The sequence below is a fragment of the Sminthopsis crassicaudata genome, chromosome X (genome assembly GCF_048593235.1).
Source record: "Sminthopsis crassicaudata isolate SCR6 chromosome X, ASM4859323v1, whole genome shotgun sequence".
Taxonomy (NCBI): Eukaryota; Metazoa; Chordata; class Mammalia; order Dasyuromorphia; family Dasyuridae; genus Sminthopsis; species Sminthopsis crassicaudata.
The window spans coordinates 7,027,161-7,045,033 of NC_133623.1; positions in this window are offsets into that span (position 1 = coordinate 7,027,161).

The following is a 17,873-nucleotide window of genomic DNA, read 5'->3' on the forward strand; positions in this document are numbered from 1 at the left end:
GGGATTTGTATTTGATCTTGGAGATGATAGGAAAGCATTGACGTTTATTGAGTATGAGCACGACATAGTTGGATCAATACTTTGGAAAAATTACTTTGGTGCTTGAATGGAGGAAGGGTTAAAGTGGGGGAGTCTTGGGGCAGGAAAACCAAGGAGGAGACTTGCACCAGGCTTGTGACAGTATCAGAGGAGATAAATTGATAAGTTTGAGAACTAGTATGAAGATAGAATTGAGAAGCCATGGTAACAAATTGGATATGGGGAAGAGAGTAATGAGAGATAGTGAGGGAATCAAGGATATTACCTAAGTTGTGATCTTGGAGGATTGAGAGAATAGTGAGGCCCTCAACAATAATAGAGAAGTTTGAAAGGATGGGGGATTTAGAGAAATGATGATAAGTTTAGTGTGGGACATGTTGAAGTTAAGATATCTGATGGACATAGGCAGTTGGAATATGAGAATGGAGATTGGCAAAAATTTAAAAGACTACTTGATCAGCTTTGTGACTTTCGGCAAAAATCATATACATTTTAGACCTTGTATTCTCCAACTATGGTCAAGAGCCCATGGTATTTTTCACAATGGTGCAAAATTTACAATCTCATTCTCAGATAAACTCTTTTTTTGTTGTTTTTATTTTTTTAGGTTATACATGTATATATATTTTTATATCTTTCCAAATGAGTCATGTTGGAAGAAAAAAATCAGATCAAAAGGGGGAAACCATGAGAACGAAAAAAATAGAAGAAAAAAGGTGAAAATAGAAAGCTTTGATCTGCATTCAGTCTCTTTCTGGATGCAGATGGCATTTTCCATTCAAAGTTTATCAGAATTGTTTCAGATCACCAAATTGCTGAGAAGATCCAAGTCTATCATAGTTTATCATCACATAGGCTTGCTGTTGCTGTGTATAATGTTTTCCTGGTTCTGATTGCTTCACTCAATATCACTCCATGTAAATCTTTCCAGATCTTTCTAAAAATCAGTCTATTCATCATTTCTTGTAAAATAATAATATGACAGTGCTCTCATATACCATAACTTATTCAAAAAATCCCCAATTGATGGGCAGCCACTCATTTTCCACCACAAAAAGAGCAGCTACAAACATTTTTGCACATATGAGTCCTTTTCTCTCTTTTATTATTTTTTTTGGGGGGGAATACTGACCCAGTAATGGTACTACTGGATCAAAAGGTATGTACTCAGGATGTTCTGTTTTGAACAGTTGTTTATTTTCCAAATCCACCTTTCTTTTTATAAAGCCCAAATCTTCAACTGGGTGATCCAAATACTACCTACATGCTCTAAGTTCTTCAGTTTCTTGCCCATAGATTCCTAATTCCTAATAAAGCTTTATAGATCCTTTCTGTTAGGATCTTTTATCCCCATATGCATCAGAAGGACTAGCTAGGTTGGGTTGTCAGATCTGACTGGTTTCAGAAAGCCTTCTATCATGTCCCAAATACCTATGTCAGGAAAACAACAGACTCCTCTCTGTGGTTTATGCCAACTTGGCAAATAGCTAGCTCATTACCCTTTCACAGCAATTTACCAATTCCAACGCTTTCTCCTTTTTCTTCTGACCATTACTGGATAACCTCTTTTCTTGACCTTCTCCAAAGGTCTAAACCCATCCCTATCACTGAGCTCCAGTTTTGCAGTGGTTCATCTTCTGCCCTTCCTTTTCTGGGTAACTACCCTTCTTATCATCCAACTTCTTGATATACATTCACACTAATCAGTCCATCATATGAATTTGCTTCATTGATTGATTTTGTTTGAACCCCCTTCTGCCATATTCAAATAGGCAAACAAGAACAAAAGCCAACACAAACACAAACAAAACATTATAAATGACTTGCATTTGCATTTGTCCTTAGCTTTAGATTCAAAGAAAGCAAGTGCAAGTGATTATACATGCCACCATAGGCTTCTGTTATTTACTACTTATTTAAAAAAAGGAATGCAATCCGTATGACCTTTTACCAGCATTTTCTATTGTACTCGATGTGAATTGTTTGTCATTTTTATTTATATAATGGTAATCAGTGTATGTGTTATTCTTTTAGTCATACTTTTCTCCATTCGGTCTCACTTTATGAAGCTTTATGAACAATTGTTTGAATTGTTCCTATTCGGCATTATTTAGGGCATAACAATATTCCATCACATTTCCAGGCCATCATTTATTCCACCATCTCCCCACTGTGTGTGTGTGTGTGTGTGTGTGTGTGTGTGTGTGTGTGTGTGTGTGAGATATATTCAGTTCTCGATATTTGCTTTTACAAATAATGCTGCCGGAACTGGTTTTTGTATGGATAAACTTTTTTCCCCTGTCAATAATCTTCTTAGGGTCAAAGGATATCTCTTTCATTGAATAATTTCATATTACTTTCCCCCAAAATTGTTGAGCCAATTCACAGCTTTTCTAGCAGTATATTTATTTTTCTATTTATCTTTCTCCCTTGTATTTGTATAGGATACACACAAATGTTGGTTTTTTAGTTTGAGAGAATCTATGTATTATCTCAATTCATTATTAGTTATTCATTCTCTTGAGTTTCCTAAATAAACTATTAAAAGTATCTCCATGAAATTTTAGCTTTCTCTGTGCAAAAGCTTATTCATTTAACTTGTTTTTTTCTTGTTTTACTTGTATAACTACCATTTCTAGAACTCTGCCAAATAATTATAGCTTTGGTAGACATTTTTGTTTTACCCCATTTCTTAGAGGGAAAATTGTTTCTCTATTATAAATATTTTTTGCTTTTTATAAGCTAAGCAATTTTTTTGTGCTAAGGGTAGATGAGTTTTTTCCATATCTTTCAGTGGTTTTAAAAAAAATATTACTTAATGGAATATTTTGTTTACATGCAGCTAGAAGGTATAATGGTCAGGGTTTAAGACTTGGACAGGAAAGTACAGGTTCAAAGACATTTATTAGCTGTGTGATGCAGGGCTCATTACTTGACCTCTCAGCTTAAAGCCTCAGCTTTATCTCTAAAATAGTGAAAACACTAGCACCTAGCTATCTCATGTAGTTGTTTTGAGCATCACCTGAGACTTGGTGAAGTATCTTTGGTACACTATAGAAAGGCAGCTAGTATTAAGGTTTTCTGCACCTGTTAATAAAATTGGTTTTGCTATCGGTATGCTTTTTTAGGCAAATGATTTTTAAAACATTGAACTTTAGCTCTGCTATCCTAATATAAATACACTTCCTTCACAATCATTTCAAAAGATATTATTGTGTTCTATTTGTCAATATTTAATTTGGTAATAATTTGTCATAGTTATCTATCGTTCCCTTTCTTTGTCTTACACTTTCCTTTGTGAGGCACTGAGATAGTGTTTGTCTCTTCAAAGATTTGTGTAGAGAATCATCTCTCTCCATTTTTGAGAACATTTTTGGTAACACAGAGATAGCTCATTCTTAAGGCACTTGATAGAATTTGCTTGTGAATTTGTCTGGTCCTAGGCTTATTTTTTCCCATCAAATTAACTTTTAATTTGTCCAATTTCTCTTTTTGGAATTGTTTTTCCATGTTCTATCTACTATTTTGTCAATTTGAGTGTTTTATATGTTTTTGTTATTCATCTATTCATTTTAAAGGTTTAATTTTGTTGGCACATGACAATGTATAATAGGAGTTTGGTGCTTTTCTTCATCTTCCCCCTTTTAATTTTGAATGTAATAATTTGGTCTTGTTTTCTCTTTTTTCAAATTAGCTATTTAATTAATCTTTCAAACAATCATATTTTAGTTTTACATTTGAATTTTTGCCTTTTGTTTTGAATTATTTCTGTTTTGCTTTTAATTTTAAATTTTTTTCTTTTCTTTATATTTAGGTTTATAAATTGGCTGTTTTTCTCATTTCTAATATGCACAATTTCCTATTTTTCTCTTTTGTTAATATAAATGTTCAGGGAAGTTGCATCTGAGGACTACTTTAGCTTGGAGACCTCAGATTTTCATTTTCTTTGATATAAATTTGTATTATTTCTATAATATGGAGCTTGACCCACTCTATTTGGGAAATTTATTATCTTCTTTCATGTCAGAATTTATAGTCCAACAGCTGGGATGCCAGGCTTATGATAACCTGAGTTCGAATCTGCCCTCAGATGTTCACTAGCTGTGCTAACCTGGGCATTGTTCTCTCAGCCTCAATTTCCTCATCTGTAAAATGGAAATAATAATAGCACCTACCTCCCACAGTTTTTGTGAGAACTAAAAAGAGATAATAATTGTGAAACATTTACCAGAGTACCTGTCATATATAGCAAATGTTATATAAATGTTAGCTATTAATAAATTGCTTATGAATTATCATTTTATTATGATGATCTAGAAAAGAAAGAGTTTAAAAGGTTTCTATCTTTCTATATTTATTTATAAGTTTTTATGCCATTGAGAATGATTTGCTCTTATAACAATATCATGCTGAGGATTTCTTTTGTGTTTATCATTCTTTGTAATTATCACATATAGATAGAATATTCAAGTTTACTAATGTTAATGAAAACTGGCTAGATATTTGTACATTTTAGGGAATTTTTTATTCAAATATTATTGCTGTGTAATTTGGTGTGTGTCTATGTACACACTTCCCAAATTCCTGTGTATGCCTGTATGTATGGGTATACACACACACACACACACACACACACATATACACATACACACACACATATATCACAAATAGCATTGAAACTATTTTGTTGTGTTTGATGGCTTTAAGTATGGTTTTTAAAATACCTATTTATCTCTCTAAATATTTTCTACTTTGAATTTAGTTTTATCTAAAATGATGTTGGTAAATAATAAGTTTTATTCTAACCTATTACTTTAAAGTTGTATGAGTCCTTATGTGTGTTTTCTTCAGGCATTCTGTTACTGAATGTGGTTTTAATGAGCTCAATTTCAAATTTGTTCATTTTGATAGGGGAGTTTGATACATTTACATTTAGTGTTTCCATTATATTTCCTTTTCCTCAACTGTAGTCTATTATATTGCTTAATCAGGAAAAAGTATAATTGCTATTGTTTCCCTAGTATCAATCCAGTGGATTAGAGCTTCATGATTTGAATTGCTATTAACAACACTGAAGAGAACATTTCTGTCAGGGAGATCCAGCTGCATTTGTGTTCCTTTGCTGAGGTGCCCTGTCTATACTAAGTGCCACAGATTCCATGTTGGGCTGCAAATCATCTCTTACCCAGTATCCCTGGACCCCACTGCCACTGTTCCCTTGGTTGTTTCCTCAGTTGTCTGCCCCATCGCATTTTGCCTCTTGGCAGCACTCAGCTCCCAGCAGAATCCAGTCTCCTGCGTTTTCTACACAGAAGCAGCCCGGGAGCTTGGAGTCATTGGGACCTTCTCTTTCAGGCTGCTTTTCTACCTCTCCAGAAGTCAAGGGGAATAGCCAGTTGTTATTCCAAGAGCAAGGTGATTTTTTTCTCGTAGCAGATAAGGTATTAGTCACAGCGTTTCTTGGAGAAGTAATGTGTTTTGACTGAGGAAACTTGTTCCGATCAGCCCAAATGTATCTTCAATGCATCAGGAATGAGACTCTGAGTGCTTAAGAATTCTTTCTGCAGGCTGAGTTGTTTTTTTTTTCTCCAAAAGACTTTTCTTATTACTCATTTTCATTTTCTATTATCTGAGCATTAATGGTCTGTTTTGCTTCCCTTTCCCTGCATTGATAAGTAATTGATAAGTAATTTAAAAAGAAAGTCATTCACTGCATTAGCAGAGGAAATTATGAGTACAATGTCAGAAATCTGGCGAGTTTGAAGAAGAGCGTCCCTGACAGTGTGATCTTGTCTCTAGACTTTGGTCTTAACTGATGAAATCCAGCCTTACTCTATTCTTTCAGCAGGCTGCTGTTTCTGAAAATGCCTTCTCATTTCCTCTAATGTTCTCATCTGTCCTCATTCTTCCTTTTCTCTCTCAATACAATATTTCAGCTGAAGATCTCAGCTTGAAAGGCCTCAGAGGTTACATATGATACGTGCATAAGTGGTCCACCAGTAATGGGGGATTCATTTCCTGAGAAGTATTGTATCTGCAGTAGAAATCTCCATGTTGAATCAGTGTGGGCCAGTGGTTGATATATCGAGAGTCTAGCCCTTTTTCTTTTTCTTCAATAATTAGTCTTTAGTCCATCTGTGACTCTTCTTTGGGGCTTCTTTGCTTTGGTTGTTTAGACATTGTTCCAAAGTGGATTGGGGGAGGGTGAACCATATTGTGATATAAGACTAACCAGATGATTTTGCTCCTTCAAAAATGATTAACTGAGGCAGAAAATTCAATCTGGATGATAATAGCAAGTCGTTTAGCCTCTCTGACTCTCGGGCAACTCCCTAAATGATAAATTACAGATGGGTCATGAGCTGCATTGGCAGAGTGAATTTCCATCTTGGTGAAATCAAAAGTCTTTGACCTAATTACATAAGAATGAACAAATATGAGGAATTTGAAAAAAAAACCCGAGGAGTCTCGTAGGTACCGATATGAATAAAGGTACGAGGAAGCAGAAGCAGGACAACAGTAGGCACACTGACTATCAGGGCATGAATGGAAACAACCTAGACAAAAAGCTGAGCTCATATCCATTGCAGTGCTGCCCAGTATTAGCTGAGGAGATGCCATGTTGCAATAGACTCTTCTCTTTTTGCTCGAGAGGAGCCTTCTTTTGGTCAGTTACTTTTGCTCACTTATTTTCCTATGATGTTTCCTAACTATGATGGAGGTGATAGTGTTGTTGTTGTTGTTGTTGGGAATTGCTATATCAGGAAAGTTATGATGTGAAAGAGAGGAGAAGTCATCAATAAAAGTTAAAATAAAGAGAATCTCCCACTGTATCCAACAGAGAAAAACAAATCTAGTCACATCCCTTGCAAATAGGATTTCTGCCTCTTGTTGAATTTAATGAGACATTTTAACATCATCTCATTATAGCAGATGTGTGATCTAAAAATGACCTGGTCTGTCATATTCATGTTTACCTCTGCTTCCCTGAAAAGAAGCAAAGAGCTTTTTGAGAATAAACACAGGCAGAATATTTTCCTTGGGAACCTGAGCACATTTCTCTTCCAATGCATAATGATGTCTGGGCCCGACTCGAGGTACACACAGTTATTTGTGATAACTACCAAGTTTTACATTAGTATTTATCAGAAATCCCAGTCATCCCTGCCAAGGTATTCAGAAATGTCTTTCAATGCCATTTGATGGAACTAAGGCATAATGGCTCTCCTTTATGATAGCATTGGTTACTAGTCATTGGAAATTATTCATTGAAATGAACATAAAGAGATGAAATGTGTGCACGACAGTGGCTGATTTACTAGCCCATCAAGGTTTTTAGCACATTCGTGGACCCACAAAGGTCTCTTCACAGCCTAGCTTTTTCTTGGGCTTAATGGGAAAGTAAAAGACATGGCAAACTCTTCCATCCTGCTGGTTGAGTACATTTTGCAGTCTTTTCTCTCCAGTCCTACAAAGAGAGTGAGATAATGAGAATGCAGGGGAGCGAGAGAGTGAGAGAGCGAACGAGAGAGAGAGAGAGAGAGAGAGAGAGAGAGAGAGAGAGAGAGAGAGAGAGAGAGAGAGAGAGAATATGTAGAAAAGATACAGAGAAAGATCAGAGTGAATGAAAGCAGGAGAGAGATATAATGCTGTAGATACAGAGAAAGAAAGGAGCAGAGAAAAAGTAAGAGAGGATGCAAGAAAAGAAAAGGGAGAGAAAGGGAAGAGGTAGAGATAATGAAAATAGGAGAGAGAAGGTAGGAGAGATACAGAGAAAGAAGGGAACAAAAGGAGTGAAAGCAGGAGAGAAAGGATAGGAGAGAGAATATGAAAGAAGAAAGAAAGAGGAAGGGGGAGGGGGAACAGACACAGAGACAGAGAGACACATACAGAGAGACAGAGGGAGACAAAAAGAAACAATGTGAGCTTGTGTATGTGAGCTACCAGTTCAAGTTAAAGACTTGGCATGTGAATAGGTAAAAGTCTCTCTCTTTCTCTTTTTCCTCCTTGCTCAAAGTTCTATTAGACTTGACCACTTTTCTCATAGGAAACAAATGAATGAACATTGGATGCGTGTTGAAAAAATCAAAAGTGCTCATGGAAAGTCCCACCATGTGTTCCTGCTTGGCCCCATCATCTCAGCTAGAACTGGAGGTCCAAATCATAGCCGCCATGTGTCTCTTCAGGGCCACGTGAAGCAGTGCCATGCGGTCAGAGTGAGAAGGGGGTCACAGAAAGAGAATTTGATCCTCCCTTCCCCCAGTCCCTCTTAGGAGCAGGGCCCCATGCAGGGCAGGTGAAGATGAAGGAGGTGCCCTCCCTGTTCTTGCTCCATGCTTTCCCAGAATAAGCTGCATGGCAGCAGAGAGAGCTGTGGCTTCTGATAACAGCAGCATCCTGCTTAGTATTTCTCCCTAATGGCTAGGTGTCTATCTGTGGTACCACATACTCCCCTATTCTATGCCCTGAGGAATAAGACAAAACTTCCAAGCATAGCTAAGTTTTCAGAAGCCACTTCAGAGGGCAAGATCAGAGGAGACAGAAATAACTTGAGCACCAGGCAGATTATGAAGAACAGGAGGGAGAGGGGCACACTTTGGGGATGGGGGCTCGGTCCCAGAGGATCAAGAGGCAGCTCAGAAAGGTTGCAAGCAGGAGGCACCATTTGTTCTGGGCTTCGGGAGATCAGGGGAGATGGCAATGGGCAGGAGTGTATTCCTATAGAGCGCTTAGGCACTCCAGATCTAGCTAGAGTTGGAAGGACCCTTCAAGGGCATCCAGACCAAATACTTCATTTGACTGAAAAGGAAACTGAAGCTGAGAGAGTAGGCCCAGATCACCTAGGTAGGCAACTATGACCCAGCCCAGGCAGAAGAGCACATTTAGGAAGTAATGAGCCACCCAGGTTATCGGCAGTGTTCAATATCTGAAGGACAGAAGGGCAGATAGGACAGGGGACGCAGGCTGGGGAGAGGTAGCTGGAACAGATCTTGGGTACCAAGCTAAGGGAAGGTCTTTGTAAAGGAGACAGACAGCACCAGAGTTGTGCATTAGGAAGGTCACAGATGTAAAATGTACAGTTTGGATGTGAGGGGCAAAGATTAGAGGCAGTGGAAATAAGCAAGAGGCTCCTGGCGAGGGCCAGACAATGAGGACCAGAATTGGGGGGGGGACAGGGAAGGGATGGGAGAGAGGTTGCTCAATCCATGGGGCTTAGGGCTGTTTGGATGCGAAAGGTAAAGTAAAAGGAGGGAAAGTCACTTTACCCTATTTAAATGTAAAAAGTTCCAGAGAAGGGAATGGCAAATCACTTCAGTATCTGTGCCCAAATGGAATCACAGAGAATCCGACACAGCAATCAGACCACAGGATCAGGTAGAGTAGCCAACAGGTAATTCTGGTCATTAGTAGCTGGAGGAATGGCAAAGACAAACTGAGGGAGGTGGGGTTTGAGCAGAATCTTGAAGGAAGCCAAAGAAAGAGGCTGTGTCCTTTCCCCTTGCCCCATAGAATATCATGCTCCACCTGCAGCTGCTCTGTCTAATATAAATTTTGTTCCCTGAAACCTTGCAAGATACTTTTGGGGTTTATAGGCTAGATTTCTTTCTTAAGGGCATGCCTTCAACCCAAAGCACTCTGACTCTCATCAATTGACCAACAATAGATCACAGGCTAAGCTTCACTTGGTTATTGTTTGGACCCTGAAGGTCTTCCTCTCCCAAAGATACACACACACACACACACACACACACACACACACACACACTCACGCTCTATCTCATTTCTTACGTAGGCTAGATCACCGAATGGGTGCTGCCTCAGTCAAACTGAGCCCTGTTAAAGACCTTAACTTAAAAAAGCCAGGCCTCCCAGTGCACTTGGGACCATTTCCAGTCATCCTGATCTCTTTCTGGCTATTGGACCCAGATTGCTTTGGGGGAGAATTTAGCCACGTGACCTCACCCAGCCTTCCATCACTTTCATTCAACTCTCTTGCATATCATGGCATCACTTCCTTGATGTCATGGTCCTCTTCGAGAAACAAGGACAAAACAACATTCCCAGAGATAGGATTAACATAAGGCACAGTGTAATTTTGAACAGATCTGCCTAGGGTTGTGAAAACACAACGTGGCAAAAAAATGGTCTTTAATAAAATGATTCTAACAGTTCTTGAATTAATGTTGTTTCATTATAGAATCTGAGAATCTAGGTTTCAAAACAAGATTCCACATGGTTTCCCTTCTTTACTAGGAAACTTTGTGGGGTGTTTCTTGGTCTTTTTTCCCTGTTGAAAATGAGGGAGAGAGGTTAGTTACAATTTTGATAATCCCATTTCTGTTGGAAGGCATTTAGAGAAGAGGACCAGAGTATGAACAGCAGGAAGGACCCTGAGATAACATCTGGCCCAGGAGTTTTTAACCTGAGTTCTGTGGCCCCCAAAGAGGTCTATAATTAAATTTCATGGGGTCCATGTACTTGGGTGGGAGAAAGTACATCTTAATTACAATATAATTAATTTCCTTTGTAATCCTATGCATTTAAAAACCTTATTTTGGGAAAGGGTACCTATCAACCACACACTAGACATGGTGTCTATGGAAGCCCTGTTCTAGTCTAGCCTCTTTATTTGACAATTGAGGAAGATGATCTCTAAAGTGAGGAAGTAATTAACTAAGGTGCGTGCAAGTGCACACACACACACACACACACACACACACACACACACACACACACACACCAGCAGCAGCAGCAGCAGCAGCAGCAGCAGCAGCAGCAGCAGCAGCATCAAGGACCAGAGCCAGAATTTAAATATTGGCCTTTTGACTCCATATTCAGAGTTCTTGCCCTGCAGTTCTCAACCTGCCTTAATTGCCTCAGAAACGAAGACTCTCACCTTTCGGACCTTTGGTCAGATGTTGTGTATCTAGAATTTTGTCAAGGAACTCAGATTTTTCTTTGTTCTGACCATAGCACTACCCTGCTCGTCACTGTTCTTGACCTTGGCCTTGCTAGAGGATCAGCCACCGCGCCACTGTCTGACACTCTTGCAGTGACTCTGCTGAGAGCCCTCGTGTGAAGATCCCCTTGTCTATGTCCAGACCAAGTCATTATCCTCAAGGCAGCTTGACTTGCCCTGGGCCAGCCAGTGGCAGGCCTCCTTTCCAGAGAAGCTGGTAACCAAGGGAGCTATTCTACTCTCACGTGGCTAGGGACGATCAGCTCTTGGAAAACTTAAGAAAACTCCCCTTTCAACCTTCTCTTCTCACGATGAATACTAATTTCTGCATTGACATCCTGTGAATAGGAGCTTGATGCCCCCGCAAAAAAGCAAAGCAGCTTGGCGCTTGTAATCTTTTGCCTCCTTGTTCCATGTTGGTCTCAAATCTGACCACTCAATTACTTGTGGCTGGAATCAGAGCGATTTCTATGAAGTAATCAATTGCCAGCAGATGAGTATAACAATTATCAACCTTTTAGTTGAGCTGTCTTAGCCGATCTTGCATACTTGCTGTGTTCGTGCTAATTAGGAAAGTGGAAGGCCGGCTTGCCAGCACCACGGCCAGGGCTAATGGCCTGAGAGCCTTCTCCCGAGCTCTGCATTATCCTTATTAGCAGAGACCTAAGATTTTGGGGTGTACTTTTCCTCTGGCCACCTATAATACTGTGTATTATTGCAGTCATCATGGGCCATTAAGAATCATCAGGGGAGAGAGGACCTTTCTGCAATCACGAAGATTTGCCCCCTCCCTTAGAATCTAAAAACCAAGGAGAGAGCTTGACCTCTGTCATTATCAGCAGATAGCCAAAGCAGGTACTATTCAGCACCGAGCTAAGCCATAGGGATACAAGTAGAAACCAACAAACAGGATGGTTCTTGCCCTTAGGACCTTATATTCTTGCTGCTTTTTTCCTTTAAAGAAAGAATTTTGTTGCTTTTGTTTGTTTTTATATCTCCCTATCACTCCTCCTTCCAGCGAGTCATTCCTTATAACAAAGAATTTCTAAAAAAAGAAGGAAAAAACATCAACAAATTTGAGGAATACAGTGAAAAAAAACGACATTATAAGATATACCCTACCTGTGCAGGGGTGGGGATATGGGGTGGGGGAGAGTTACCACTATTACTTCAGCAAAGGAGAGAGCAGAGATGGCTTTTTGCAGCTCTTCTTTGGAGCAAAGTTGTTCTTTCTGATTCTGCCATGTTAATTTTTGATTGTTTCACCAAGTTAGATCACAAAAAGTTTTTTTTTTTGGAAGTGCTAATTATATACCAGGAACGAGGCTAAATGGTTTACAAATATCATCTCATTTGATCCTCACAACAACTCTGGGAAGTAGATGATTTTAATTATCCCCATTTTACAATTGAGGAAAGAGAAGCAGAGAGAGGTTAAATGACTTGCCCAGGATCACACAGCTACCAAGTATCTGAGACCAGATTCCAATTCAGGTCTCCTTGATCCCAGACTCAATGCATTGCCCCGGCTACTTCAGGGTATGCCCAGATTGTCATGGCTTCCAAGTGAAAGTCTACTTCCAGGCCAGCTGAAGAGGAAATTTACTTATGAAAGGCCGGTGTGGTTCTAGGGGCAGAGTTCAAGAGTCCTGTGAGACCAGTGTCCATTTGGCCATGGTTGGGAATCAGACCCATAGCCATAATGCTAATTACAACAATTCACCTTAGATAGGGCTTTAAGGCTTCCAAAGTGCTCTACAAGTGTTAGTATACGTGAGCCTCATGACACCTTCCAGGGGAGTTATTATAGATTTTATAGATGGGGCAACTAAACTGAGTCTCAGAGGAAAAATGGTTTGTTCGACATTATACAGTTGGTTAGTGTCCATTGGAGGCAATAATTACTCCCGGCTGTATTGCATATTAGGTTTGCAAAGTACTTATACCACTCTCTTATTTCAGCATCATGAGTCCATGAGATGGGTGCTTTAAAAATAAGAAATGTTGGTGAGGATGTGGGATTTCCTCGGTGTTGGGAGCTCTAGATGAAGAAACTGCCTTTACCAGTGGACATTGGCGCCAATTCTGCAAATTCGAGTATTAGAAGCTATTTGAGGTACTAAGAGGTACTGACTTACTCAGAGTCATGGGGATTTGTATCCTAGATGGGGCTTGGACTCCCATCTTTCTGACTTGGGGGTCGAGGTTTTCTCCATTTCACAAGAGGTAGATGATGTAGGTAACATCTCCATCTTAAGGGGGAAGAGACTGAAGCTCAGACGGGCAACATTATTTGCTCGAGCTCACACAGTCAAGGGTCGCAAAATCTTCCTAATTCACTATATTGTGTCATTGAAAGGAACATCTGGAACTTATGGGCAGCTTTTGTGCATTTTCCTGGCAAAGGTGAGAGTTATCACTGACTAGTGGTATATTCTTGGAGAGGTCCCTTGCCTCTCTAAGCTTGAATTTCTTATCAACCCAATGTGGGAGTTGTAGTCGCTGGTCTCTGACCAATGGCTCAGCGTGGTAGTACCCTGGGATCTCGCCCTTGAGATGAAGCTTTACAGTGAAAGGGATTATCTTTGTCAGATGACATGTCCTGATTTGGGGTTTAGAACCTGTGGTCACTGGAACTTATGCAGTGCTTTCTAGTCATTTGAATCTTACAAGTAACTTGGGAGGAAGGTGCTAGTATGATTCCCATCTTACCCACGAGGAAAATGGAGTCTCAGAGAAGTGACCATGGCCCTGGAACTACTAAGCACCAGGTCTCTTGTGATCTGGATCCAAAGCTCTGCCTACTATACTAGACTGCCTTTAGGGTTTCTTTTCTCCCCTTCCCTCTGCCTCATGAGGGATCCAGTGCCTCCTTTCCCCTGTCACCGAAAGGATCCAGAGCTACTTTACTATAAGGTGTATGGATGGGTGCCTTTCTCCCAGGGCACAGGGGCAAGAGCATCTCTAAATCTGTAGCTTGAGATACTGACAAGCTGAGCAGGTGCACTCTGGGGATAGGGAAGGGGCAGGGACTTCCCTGGAACCCTGAATCACATTACCAGAAGCAGACTAATAGTGGGCTTTAATGCACTCCCAAAGATGATTGAAGGTTGAATTCTTTATTATTGTTTTTGTGCAGCTCTAAAGTTAGGAATCAACTCAAGGAGAAGTTGGTGTGCAATTTTCTTCTTCCCAATTTGGTGCCATAGTGTGGCCGTTATAATTAATTTTGACTGGGGCTCGCCTTATAATTACTCTCAAGTATTAAGTCATAAAACCCAGCTGGGGCCTCCAAGGGTAGCCTTCTGTGATGGCATTTTAAGTACTTTCCTCGCCAGGACATGTACATGGATGTCATGGTTTGAATTAGGCAGCTTTTACAAAGAGGAACAATAAATTAGACTAATTACCTTTCTTCTCTTGGATTCTCTTTTTTCTTTTCTTCCTGTTTTTTTGGGGGGGGTTTCCTCCTTCCCTTCCTCTCCTTCCCTCCCTCCCTCCCTCCTTCCTTCCTTTCCTGAATATGTCCCATTTTCTATTCATTATGATCTGCTTCCATCTTATTAAGTGCCAACTAGGTTCAGGGCCCTATCCCCCCACAATTCCCTATCTGTTGGGCATTGCCTTTGTCTCAACCACTCATTTTGGCATTCCAGGCCTTAGCACCCCGCCTCATCAGTTGTTTTTGTTTGTGTGTAATGTTCTTGTTGATGGGACTAGAGCTCAAGGAAGGCAGAACTGTGAACAGCACCCAGTACGGCCACGGCCAAGGCCAGACACTTAATTATTCTTTGTCACATTGACTCCCAAGCTATTCTTATTTAAGGGATGAGTCGAATGAGGGATCATCATTGGTTCTTAATGCACTCATTATACTCGAGGGGGAGCAAAACCTTTTCAAGATGCCATTGCCTTGGTCTAGATTCACATTATATAGCAAAATAACAAATTGATGCTCCAGTGACTTCTGCTCTCCGGCAGTAGATCCATCAGCAACACCAAATGTGGGACTGGTAGGAGCTGGGCTTTCAATAGCACTGGGAAACAGAAGCGTGCCTTTAATTAATTGCATCAAGCGCCCCCCCCAAATCTGCTCCCATCTCGGGGATGGCATTGAGAGGAGCTGGCACAAACAAATGGAGTGATGAAATGCCACCAGAGTTCTTCTTTCAATCCATTTTCAGAATTAATATTTGTTTTTTTTCTCATCCTTTATACATTTCCCCCCTTATCTCCACGGTCCAATCCTGTGTGGCTTCTGTTTTTCTTGGTTGCCATGGCGATGGAGAGCTTGCCTCAATCTTCTGTGTTTGTTTTTTCCATTCCATTTGAGAGAGAAGGGCAGAAGGCAGATCTTGGGGATAGGTCGAGAGCAGCCATTAAGTGGGTCCCTTCTTCACAAACAGACCCCTCCAGACATTTGCCTCTGGGAGACTTTGGGTGCCCTCCAGAAGCAGGGCCCAGCTGACAGGTCCTACCCAAGGACCTCCACTGGCAGCAGTTAAAGACCAGCAGTCAGGTGGTGGGTAACACCTTAGAACCTCAAAGCAAGAGTCCGACCTTTGCTCAGAGACAGTGAACACAGGATCTGGGCATCCCCTGGGGCATGGGAAGGACTGGGGAGGGAGAAAGGCCACCGGAAGTTCTGGCTTCCCCATTTGGCTTTATGCACAGTGGGACCTCAAAGGCTACTTGTTGAATGACATTGCATGGAGCGAGTTGATCATCGCTGCTCTGGGCTCAGGGCTTTATGTTTCTCCCAGAAGTCACCGATTCATTTCAGTCGCCTCACTCTAACTCCATTTTAGAGTTGTTTCTCTCTCTTCTCGCAAAAGACAGTTCCTGTCATCTGAGAGTCTCAGGATGTGGGGATGTCAGGAACTGTCTTTTGCCTTTCTCTGTGTCCACAGCAGTTAGCACAGTGCTGAGCACATAGTAGGTGCTTAATGTTTATGGACTGACTAATGCAGGAAGTCAGCTTAAAGTCTGACTGCCTTTTCTCTCCAGAGAAACTCCCAGATGGCTAGTTGATGCTGAAACCCTCATGGTCGTGGTCTCTGCTCCAAGCTCGGGGTTGGCAAGCCTGGCTACCCATTTTCTTGGTCACTGGCCTGGACTTGAGGCACTCTGATCTAGGAACAGCAGGAACTTTGGAAGTTGGTAACCATGACTTCATGTTTACAGCAGCCAGGGGAGAGAGATGCTGCCTCAAATTAGACAGGGTTCCCAGGCGTTAGGAAAACAGCTTGCTAAAAGGTCAGACAGAAAATAAGTGGGATCCTATGTCTTGGGACTCTATTAAAGAGCACCGCACAAGAGAGCAGAAAGATTGTGAAATGTCAATTTCTGCCTACAATGGCCATTGATCCTGATGGGGAAGAAAAGGGGGGAGAAAGCACCTAAAGAAATGAATGTGGTTGTACAGGGAGCTCACAGAGCTTAGATCTGCAAGAAGAGTCAGACCAAAGGGGATTCTGAACAAATATAGAAGAGTAGCACGGCTCGGGGCTAATAATGTCAGGCAAACTCCAGAATGAGCTTTGGGTTTTCCGGAGCAGCCTGCTTTTTCAACATTCAAGGCAAAAGTGAAAAGAAGAACAGGAAAGGGCTAGATTGCTTTGCTTAAGGAAGATGCTTCGATGAGGGGAGAGAAAGGGAAAGGGAGGGAGACAGACAGACAGACAGGGAATAGACAAAAGAGGGGAGAGGTAAGCTAAGGGGAAGGAGAAAGGGAAATAGAGAGACAGAGATGGAGAGAGAAACAGACAGGTGAGAGAGAGCAGGGGGGAAGAGAGGAGGGTTACGGAAAGGAGCAAGGAGGGAGGGAGGGAGAGCAAGCAGAGAGAGAGAGAGAGAGAGAGAGAGAGAGAGAGAGAGTGTGCAAAGGGGGGAAAGAGAAAGACAGAGAGAAGATTGAGAGAGGAGGGAATGAGGGAAGGAGGGAAGAGAGTGAGAGAGAGGAAGGGCCAGATAGATAGATCCAGACCCAGAGCCAGACCCAGAAAGAAAAGAGTTAGGAACTCCCATTCTGTTTGGGGTGTGTGTGTGTGTGTGTGTGTGTGTGTGTGTGTGTGTGTGTGTGTAGGGGAATGTGTGTTTAGGTTAGTCAGAAGGGGCCTGGATTTGAATCTTCCCGCTGGCACTATGTCTGTGGACAGTTATTTCACCTCTGAACCACAATCTCAACTCCTTCGTGTGTTGAAGGAGCTGGCCATTCTCTAGTCCCAGTCTCAAAGACAGTGGTCTGCAGGGCTGCCCTGCTGTGCTGCTGCTGCTTCTCCCTGGCCAGCTTCCTTTTCTCATCTTGTTTGACAAAGTTTCAGTAGAGGCAGTCTGGGAAGTCACTGTTGTGCTGCTGCTGTTTAATATTTAAAGCCCCGTGGACTGGTGCATGGATGGAGGAAAGGGTGGCGGGTTTGCTCATTTGTCTCCATTATTTTTTAATGAAAAGAATGGCTTAGAAGGTCATGTTCAGAAAGCTCACTGAAAGCATCTTTAGGGCAGCCCAGTAGAAGGCAGGACAGGGCTGGGGGTCTTGTATAGTCCTTGCTCTGCCATAGCTTTGACCTCTGCCCTTCAGGCTCTAGATTTTCATTGCGTGTAGTTTGGGGACCACGAGGATTTGGAATTCTAGGGTCAGTGCCGAAGCCCCCTTGAGATCGTGTTGTCAAATGTGCGGCTCCTCTCAGAGCTAGCTGGGCTCCCTGGCCCTGCCTGTGCTCCCTTCCCTCACTGCCCAGCCCTCCAGGGTTCAGTGGGAATCCCAGCAGCCTTTGCTGCTCCAACTGCTTGCGCTGCCTGAAACTTCTCCTCTGGTCATTGCCCTAGCTCCATCTCCCTTGTTGCCCATGAGAACGTGGCTACTCTGTCTGCC